This window comes from Lampetra fluviatilis, chromosome 10 (genome assembly GCF_964198595.1).
Source record: "Lampetra fluviatilis chromosome 10, kcLamFluv1.1, whole genome shotgun sequence".
Taxonomy (NCBI): Eukaryota; Metazoa; Chordata; class Hyperoartia; order Petromyzontiformes; family Petromyzontidae; genus Lampetra; species Lampetra fluviatilis.
Window position 1 is genome coordinate 5,103,756 of NC_136284.1, and position 11,172 is coordinate 5,114,927.

Here is an 11,172-nt window from a genome sequence, read left to right on the forward strand (position 1 = left end):
TTCATAACGGTCCAAACACTACGAGCGGCGGGGAATTGTTCTTTACTATTCATCCAAAACAACAAAAGTAAACAGCATTTATAAACATTTCCATAAACACGATGAGCAGTTAACACATAACCTGTTGCATTTTATGCAGTGTTTTACTCCATACAAAAAAATAATTATATTATGACATATGCATCGATACTAAGAAGTAGTGCTCTCGTGAAAAAAAATCTGAAATTTGAAGTGATTGCTATATTATAACTCACTTCCATTTCATTAAATAGCAGGCTACATATATATATTTTTTAACATAAGAAAGCCAATCAGTCAATGTGCTGAGATCCTACTATGAGTGACATTCAAATAAAGTCTAATATGTTAATTCACGTATAACATTACTGAAGCAGCAATTCGACAACAATCTCAATTGTTATAATTGGATTAATGTCCATCCACTGCTGGATGAAGGCCTCCACATGCCATGCAGGTTGTGGGGGTTATTTGGACCGTACTTCATCATGCTGGCCAGTGTGTGTTGCGAAGGCAGGGAGCATACAAATTAAAGTAAAGAGCGACAGTGCAGCATTTAATTCCACTAGGCTGCCCTTTGCTTCCAGCCATTTAGCTTCACAGCCGATATCACCTGTTATGCATGGCTGAATTACGATGTATTTGAGCATTGTCCAGGCACAACCCTGTTAACTACATTGCCTGGTATACAGGAGGTCCGTGGGTTCGATCCTGACCCTGACGCCTGGAAATTTGGAGTTTGCATGTTCTCCCCGAGGTAGTGGAGATTTTACAGGGAGGAACAACAGGTTCCACACTGCCCACCAGGGATTATTTGTCTGTCGTGCATAGCCCCTCCCAAACATGTACGCTCCCGGATTGGTTGAAGTGCGTCACGTGACCGCGAGCTTTCTGTCGTGCAGGAATGCGATGACCAAACAAGTTCTTACCTCATTGGAACCTCATTTGCCAGTAAAAAATATGATAATTGGTTTTTTACCCTTCTATCTGGCAACAAAACTGACACCTTTTTTACACGGAGTCATGTTTACATATGTAGTGGTGATACGCGCTGGTAGTACGGATCGTGGGGTAGTGCGTGGTGATTGGCTGTGTGTTGGTGACGCGCGCTGACGGTGAGGGATCGTAGGTCAGCGCGGGGTCATGGGTTATGTGATGGTGATTGGCTGTGTGTTGGTGATGCGCGCTGACAGTGATGGATCGTGTGGCAGCGCGTGGTGATTGGTTATGTGCGCTGGCACAAGAAGGGATCGCGTGGCAGCGCGTGATGATTGGTCGGCTAGGGTGGGTGCTCACATCGCGGTCCGCATAGGCTCCGTCTCCTTGGAGCGGAGGGCTATATAAGGCGGTGCGCGCGGGCGCTCGGGGAGAAGTTGGTGACCAGTGAAGACGGAAGACGGAGGAGGAAGAGATAGGGCCCTGAAACACCTAGTCCCGCTGTCCTTGTAAGGACCGGGGCCCTGTGTGGCTCAGAAGCGGGACCTTGGGACCCGGGGGCCGGACGTCCGTGTGAGAACCGGGCCGCGGGACCCAGTGGTCGTGATCCGTACCCAAGCGGGGGTGGGTCTAGAGGTTCCCCCGGATGCTACGGGGCTGGAATGCCCGTGTGTGTGTAGCCGGGTGGAACGGGTAGCGTGAGCTGTAGTTACCACCCGTGTCAGGTGGAACGTGTAGCGTGAGCTGTAGATACCACACGTGTCAGGTGGAACGTGTAGCGTGAGCTGTAGTGACAACACGTGTTATTGTGACAACCCAAGTGTGAATAAAGTGGTTTCCCGCCGTAGTTTACTATACTTCACATAGACCACAATACCTGCAGTCATAATGCAAACAAAAAACATAACTCTGATAATGTGCACTGTCCTTGAAATTGATTGGTCCACACCCGAGACAGCTTTCCTTAGAACCTAGTCTCACATGAGTTGGACCAGATGACGCCAAAAGACGCCAAAAGGCGTCATCTGGTCATGTAAACATGACTCCTTGTAAAAAAGGTGTCAGTTTTGTTGCCAGATAGAAGGGTAAATAACCAATTATCAAGTTCCTACCTGCCCACTCCGAAGGAACGTGTTTATCTGGGTCCTCCGGCGTTTCCCTCCACATTATATTCCAAAATTTGTAAGAGTATTTGGCTGGTATAAATTTCTATATGATCACTTCGTTGAGCTATCAATAGTGGCCAGGTCGCTTCTGAAAAAGATATTTAGCTCAGTGGGCTTTACCTAGTAAAATAAAAAATAGTTTTCATAGTTTATAGTTTTTGCCTTCCAATATCTGACGAGCTCAAGGTGCATTTCGCATGATTTGGTCATAGACTCTACTACTATGCTACTGTGGTACAATCTAATATTGTACAATGTATGTATTTCATTACACCCTTACTGCTTTTGATTTGCATAGTGAACTCATTCCCTCTTGTTGGTGATGAAAAAAGAATGGTGGCTGCAATCACATTCAGCTATCTAAAGGTGGAAACCCCATTCAATCCACGTCTATCGCGACACGTGTGATGGTCCAATGAGTACGTTAGCAAGCGCCACCCATCACCTCTGTCCAGCATCTCATGAGACTCCCCCCCCACTCCAACCTATTTTCCTGTTATCCGATTAGTCGAGTCATTGAGTTAATAATCAATAGGGCAATCGATTACTTAAATAATTGGAGATCCCAGTTGTACTTTGCTGTGCTCATAGTTATTGGCTCCTAACATCAACCGGCACGGTACGGGTGAAGCTGCCAGTGGGAATTGCGCTTCAAATTCCTGACTGCACACACGTATCCGTGATCCTTCAATTCTCAGTCCCACTGGGAATTTATGTCAAGACCCCGCATTCTAATCTCGCCTCGATATACAGGGCTCTGCATTGATCTGTATTGGAAATAAAGCTTGCCATTAAGGATGATGATAATAAGAATTATAAAACCTCGACCCCCACAGGCGGCTCTGATAACTATGTTTTGGATTGCATTGCATCAGATTTATTGAGCTGCAAATCAGGAGAGGAAAAAAAATCGCAGGCCAGTCTTACAACGTGAAAAAAAAAACAGCAGATAGGTTTCCGACAGCCTGAAAAAGAAGCATATAACCCACTAATTAATGATTTATGATGAATCAATTTTTGTATTCCAGTGAATACATCATTTTCATTAGGAAGGAAAAGCAATCATAAAGTGCCGGGAATACCGAGTCTGTGTGTGTGCCGTGCCGCGTGTACACGCGCAGGGGACACGACTCCAGGCCCTAAGCTCCTTGCGCCTGTCTGTATGCCACGGCTGCTGTGAATACTGCGATTCTTAATCAAGTATTTCATCAGGTTCGAATGTGCATTACGAGGAGTGTAGGTGCAGCGGCTGGCACACTGCACTATGAAACAGGTGATCTACATTTAATTACCGGTAGTCATGGTGAACGTGAACGGTGAGTGATAATCTCAATAGGTCCTTGCCACTCCTCTTCATTAACCCAGTAAACATTCATCGTTGGGGCCAACATTGCCATGTGAGCCAACACTGGGCCAATGTTGGGCCAACGCTCCATGTTGATTGGGAACCTGCATTCACTAATCTGGTTAAATATGGTCATCCAGCATTGGATTGACAAAGGGATGCAAGTTAATAAGTATAAAGTTAACGTGACTGTTACTGGCCATCCCCACTTACATCAAAGCAGCTACAAAAGAAGATCATCAACTTTATGTTTTTTGCATTATACATTTGATTACGGTTGTATCAATTATATTTTAATTGTCATAATTAACAATGTACATGCCCTTTTTCAATGGGAATGGAAATATCGTATGGGAGTTCATGAAAATGTATCACAACTGCACTGCCGGTTCGCCAAAATATGTATAAAAATACATTCATAATCAGCATTGTGCTTGCGCTGATTTTAAACATGACTATGCATTTACATTGGCAGGGGTGAACATAGGGGCATTGATTTGTCAAGGAGCATGCATTATTTCATTAATATTACATTCACTGTGAGTGGGCACATACAGTACACTTATAATGGAAGCTCATTGTACATGCTTACATCATATTTAATTCCACAAAGCATCGTTCACACAGAGCCTTGCTTTCAGTCTTTTTTTCGTGTATTTTCTCTTTTTTCTGCAAAGCATACAAATACCTTTTTTTTATGTGTATTCCTCTTTTGAATTAAATGGCGCAATGAATACAATACAAATGCCTACATGATTCCATCCATGGCGGCTGCCAGCAGAGTTGTGTGCTCAGTTCCCTGGTAATAATCGCATGGCCAAGATAATATTATACCTGGAGGCAGTAGAGAGCCAAGGAGCTGAAAGGTCGTATATAGGCGCAGACGGAAAGCAAAAAAACAGAAACGGAACCCACCAAGTCAAAGAGGCAATGTATGGAGGCCAACCTGTTGTGTGTACGTGCGTATGTGTTTTGGAAATACAGAATGTTGCCCGACCCCAGGGCAAACGACGAGAATAATCTCGGACCTTGAATCAACTTCACAACGGGAGGCCTCAGTAACGCGGGAACACGCAAAGCGACCTTCACAAATCTAACATCTGCGAGCCAGCCACTAACCCTTTGAGTCGCAATGCTCACCAAAACACAGCGGCGGAGAGCAGGGCTGGCAACTGGGATCGTTTTCTTTCATTGTTCCCTGCTGTGGAACATAAAACAATGGGACCGACAAATCGTTTAAACGCTTAAAGACAGAATGCCTCCATGAATCCACGCCCGAAATCATCCCTCGCATTGTCCGCATAACTTTGGGCCGAGGCAGCAGGGTCGTGCTGCGATGTGAAGGGGTTAAAAGTGGACTCTGGGCACGAGAGCAAACTGCTTATTTCGTGCCATTTCAATGCATCGCCTGCAGCGCAGCCGACCAGAGGTTAAAATGATTAAATCTCGAAATAGACCTAGGTGAAGCTCTGAATTTCATAGCCTATTAGCGCAGGCCCTATAGACAACCTCGAACATAACCTTTTATTAACTTACGGGAAAAAAATCTATCAAGAACGTGCTGTATTTTAGATTGAGGAGAAAAAAAAATGGTTAGCAGCACCAGTTTTTGGATTGTTAAATTCGCAGTTCACGTATCCCACGGCGTGGTGAGCTTTGTCAGCAGGGAATTAATTTGAAGACTTGCTTAAACAACGTAACACATGTGTAAAATGTCTAATGATAAATTGCACCTTAAAGCACCGATATCAAGAATTACGCAATATGCAAAGAGGACACTTATAAGTTTTTCACTATAAATCCTTTATATGCGTGGCAGCGAACTTAATATAAAGGATTTTAAAAAAATATATTCGCCTGTGGAGGACGCGGGGATCGATCCCGAGACCTTTGGCATGGGAAGCGAGGGCGCTACCAACTGCGCTACTCCGCCACGGCCTGTGGAGGGGTTACGCTCTGGGCTCTTATACTGTGACGTTCAGCCAAAGCGATGAATGAGTTCTATTTGAATATATGTAAAATAAATAATTTTTTGCCTAAAAAGTGTAAAATATTGGGAATTTTTTTTCACGAACATTAATCGTCTGGCACAACGAGTCTGTGTGGAAAATGTCAGCTCGATTGGATCACGGGAAGTGGGTTAAAAAACGACCGAAAGGTTTGCACGGTCGTAAGCAAGCAAGCACGCAAGCAAGCAAGCGAACTTAATATAAAGGATTTAAAAATGAAACCAATTACTGGTGTGTGCCCTGTTGAGGTGTAAATTATGCATTGCCTTACCATTACATTTGGTGATAAGTGTGATACATTTATGTTAATTTCAAATGTTGCCCGTGAAAAGTTTGGAGATTTGTATGCACTGATGATGACCTTGTGACTTGTGAGCAACCCATTAATAATCAAAGCCAAATCTATAAAGTTTTAGATTTCCATGGCTACGAAACTAAATGCTTGTTAGAGTAACAGGAACATTCTCCAACATGAAATGTTGGAGAATGCAAGAAGAGGTTTTGCAATTTTGATATATTCATTCAAATAGTTAATGATATTAATTGTATATTTATCTTTTGGGTGGGAGTGTTGGTACAGTTCTGAATGCGCTGTGCTATGAACATATAAACCTGAGTACGATTCCTAGAAATATCTAAACCTGACTTGGGTCTCGCCTTCAACCCGCACTCCCCAAGTGTGGCGAAATATAGTCACACAACCTCCAGGACCGACACATGGAGAGACATTCATCCAGCGGTAGAGTGATGAAATGTCTGTAAATTCTTCATATTTACCTTCCTTTTTCCGATTTCAATTGACAAAAAGTGTCCCCTTTTTTGTCTTCTGGAGCAGAGTGCATTCTGTCGAGCGTGCAGGACAAACGGTATGTGTAACACATGATCAGGGGCAAGGCCAAGAAGGGGTTGAAAAGGTCAAAAGCCTAATGCCTCCCTTGTTGCCATTCCACAGTCGGGTCAAGGGAGATGGAGGACACGAGACGAGAGTTATTGATTGATGTATTGTGGCTGCCGTGCATATTTCTAATTCCGAATACATGTTTTTTTATCTTCTCATCTGGCATAAAAGGGCAAATGTCAACCCATAAGGGCACGTGCATAAAGGCGTGGATGAAGGCATGAGAGCACAAATATATAAAAGCGAATGTCAGAGCATCAGGGCACGCATGTATAAAGACGCGCTTTTTTTATAACAGCAGAGGCACGAAGACATGTCAGGGCATAAACCGACACATTGGTTTACAGGCTCTTTCCAGGCATAAAGGAGCAGACATAAAAGAGTTTGTCAGGCATAAGAACAAGTTTGGGGGGGGGGGGGGGGGCGTCTCGTGGAATAAAGGGAACTTTATTCCAGCACAGGTGCACGTAGTAGGGGCGTGGGGGAGCACTCGTGCATATAATTTGATACTCTGCATTCTTTCCGGGGCTTCATGATCTTGAATTTCTCCCTAAGGTCATGGAAGCAAGGCGTACACACGTCGAGCCTGAAACTTACAAAATATTGCAGGCCTGATAGCAGACGCACGCACATCACTTGATGAGCATTATCGATACATCTTCTTGGTTCTTTCGGTAAAGTCACGTAGAAGGGAAATAATAAAATAAAAATAAATAAAACATTATATATTTTTTATTATCACGTGGAAGGGAAATAATAAAATAATAAAAATAAAACAATTCATATTTTATTATGTTTTATTTTTATTATTTTATTATTTCCCTTCTACGTGACTTTACCAAAATAACCAAGAAGATGAATCCCTGCAATCACGAAAGCTTTAAATTGAAACATAATTGATACCTCATGCAATCAAAAAACTTTATAGTTTCAATGTAAATTTGTGCAATTTTTTTTGTTAGGTTCTTGCAGCGCTATTTATTTATTTATTTAATGTGCAACCCCGTGTCGTGACATCAGTGCAACGGCGATCCACAATCAATCTGGGATAGCCAAAGGCAGACCGGCATAACCGTTTCATCAGCTATTTCATCAGGTCTGCTTAATTTTCAATTTCAGCAGGCGTTTCTTATTTATTAGAAAAACTCATAATTGAAAATCCTTTCTGAAATGCATAAAACTTTCCAGCACTATTTTATTGCCATAAAATTAATGGCATTGACACTCGCCATCTATAAATTATGTCACTAGATCACCAGGCCACACCCACGTGGGCTGCTAAATGCGGGAGGTTTGACTTCAAATTGAACACGTAGGTTTTGCCCACCAATATTATCCATATAAAATAGGTGTTTGGATTTAGATTGCATTCATATAAATGCGTCGTTAAACCTATCCATATCCGATATAGCCAATTAATAAGGTTTGTGAAATAAACAAAACATGCAAATTTTTTACTAGTACAGCACACCAGAGTGTGTTGGAGTTTTGGAGAGTGGGTGTACTCGGATTGTAATTGTTGTGGGTTTACTCTCCAACACACCGGTGTGCTGTACTAATAAGGAATTGGCATGTTTTGTTTGGCATGGTTGTTTGACATGTTTTGTTTACGTGACAAACCTTACAAATTGGCTGGGTCGGGCGGTGATGGGTTTAACGACACATTAATATTTACGTAATCTGACCCAAAAACCTCTATTATTACTTTTAATTATTTTCATTTAAGGTACGCATACTATACAGATGGAAAAAAAACAATACTATGTTGACTTACAGCACTGAAAAAAATGAATTAGTCTAGATGATATTATGAAAATATCTATTTAAAACAATATATATGTTGAACTTTTTTCACACCATACATAGACAACCATGTTAATCGGAGGTGGGGAGGAAGGACACCAAACTAAACACAAAAAGCTAAATAAAAGCAGAGAAACACAATCAAATCATGCAAATATGAAAGAGTGGAGGTTATTGAATTTTAAAAACAAGCCAGTTAAATAATTACAAATGTTTAAAGGATTTTGCTAGTCCATAGAAGCTGGAGCAACAGTTCTGGTCACGTCTTTAACCCTGGACATTCGAAGTGAGATAACTGCTCATTATCCAAAATCATCACTTGCTCATTACCGACGTTCTGAAAATTACTGTTGACGTTAAATAAAACCCCCCAAAAACTTTGCAATAAATCTCGTTTGCAAATGGTCAAATTGAGCCTCGGGCAGATGTGACAAGAACAAAAAAAGCACCTGGGTGAAAGTCCGTTTGTTCATGACACCCACATGTTTCCATCTGTTTTTGTTATTGTTCGCCCAAGAGGAAGCGCATCTCTGTTCAGAGGTCTGTGCCCTGGTGGGTGTTTCGCAGGCCTCTGCGCAGGACGTGCACTCTGAGTTGACCTTGTTTAACCATTGCATTATTTATAAACCTCACGGGCCCCATTGCCGGCTCATGCTGCGTACGCGACGCCACTCTTGGCATCGCTAGGCGATCGCAAATATAAATACGAGAGACAAATCGTGCACGGATCCTCTAAGGTTCTCCAACATGCGTTTGTCTTCGGAAAGACTACACGAGTCATAATGACGTCTTCCATGTAATGCGGCGTGACGTTAGCGTGTCATTGGGAGGCAAGGTGCAAACACGGTGTGTGATGTCATCACCCTGGACGAATGGGTTTTCGTAATTAAGCGCTGTATTTTCATCCCCAGCTTTTAGTCAATACTTTGATTAGTTTGTCTGGTTCGTTTATAGGGTAAGTCCCGAAAAGCGGCATAAATTCATACCGATGTTTTATCTACATTATAATCAACTTGGTGATAATTATTGTGACTCCTGCTATGGGCAGACATTCATACGGAAGGAAAGACAGAAGGACAGGAGCTAATTCCTGAATTATGACAACCTTAGTTGGAAAGCTTTAAAATGAAAAACAACAATTTGCTCTCAAACTTTGTGTAATATGTTTAATTGGAATGTGGATATTTATTTATTTATCTTTATTTAATAATATGGTGTTTTTTGCTAATTTGTTGATTGTGCCACTGTCTGTTTTAACAGTTTGCTTAGATAAAGCGTGGGTTTAAACAACCACGTGTGCCGCATAAGCGTGCGGACGGAGCGCATGACTATTATTTCTGCTGCCATTCCCCGCCCCCCGTACACAGCACACAGGTTCTCAACCTTCACCTGCATCCCTGTGAAGAGTCAACGGAGGCCTTGGCGCAATCCACCGCACGTCATGTGAAGCCCTTCCCTGTCTAACTTGTCCGGGCACAGGCATACTAAAGTTGCAGTTCATGCAGCGATATTCAAAAGGAAAACAACCTACTATTACAAACTGAAGGTCAAAATCAGCCGTCTATAATTATGTTCAAGTTCATTTATTAGGTATAGCCCTGTGAGCCATTCGGCTCTTGAATCTGGTGCAACGGCAACAAACAATAAACAAAAACATGAACAAAAAAACATCTTAAAGTGAATATGTGACTGAGTGCAAACAGAAAATCCAAGAAAAGACAGCAAAATATTGCAGAAAAGAACACCGTACACCAACGCAGTGTACATTGCATAACAAGCTGATGACACATTTAATTGACATTAATATACATTAATGTACATCATGATGTAACATATTTAGGACGTCGTTATGGAGAATATATGAGCATTTCAGTCAGCCACTCATATAAAAGCAAGTCACAATGCTAGCAATCATTGTGGACTTAATGTGAACCTAACAGAGCATATATTATGACGAATGATGGGCATAATGAGTTGGACTTTGGGTGTCACGGTATTTTTCAACGTCAATCCTTGAGACCGTCTCCGCCAGTCCAGCTTTCCGTGAGTGTCCAACAGAGGTGTGGACTCGAGTCATGTGACTTGGACTCGAGTCAGACTCGAGTCATGAATTTGATGACTTGCGACTCGACTTGGACTTGCATAACAATGACTTTGTCCCACCTATGAGATGTGGACTCGAGTCATGTGACTTGGACTCGAGTCAGACTCGAGTCATGAATTTGATGACTTGCGACTCGACTTGGACTTGCATAACAATGACTTTGTCCCACCTATGAGATGTGGACTCGAGTCATGTGACTTGGACTCGAGTCAGACTCGAGTCATGAATTTGATGACTTGCGACTCGACTTGGACTTGCATAACAATGACTTTGTCCCACCTCTGGTGTCCAACCATCAGGTGCGTGCAATGTAGATTGGCTTCATGCACACAAACGAATGCAAAAATATCGCTAAGCACGAAAATATCGCGAAGCACGAAAATGTTGCTGACTGTTGGGAGTTGTGAGGACTGAAGTTGAGAAAGACATATTTAGAGGTTTGGATGGGCGTGATATTTGCTCAAAAAATGCAATGAAAGGAGCCATTCTGGTGCATAGCGTGTAGAGTTTTAACGCAATGTCTTGTGTACGGCGCTAGGCAGAACCAATCTTCATTTTAAAAGGGCTTACTTTCAAGCAAGACAGCTTTATTGCTCATTTGTAAGGTTAAACTCATAGCCGTACGTTGCCGAGTGGGTGACGCTCAAAGGTGCCCAAAGGCAAGTTCGTAAATCCACTTTGCCGTACTGCCACCTCCTGACCACCTTGAACCGGTGGGTTTTGGAGTCTCACGGGTCTCTGCATGATCCACCAACCCTTGCCTCCAAAAGCACTGACTCACAGGCGTGTGCCACCACACCAAGCTCATATAGCACTCAGCAGCAAAAATTAAGTACGTAATTAAATGTGCAAAGACAAGTTTTTGTTCCCCCCGTATTTTTAGCAAAGAGTTG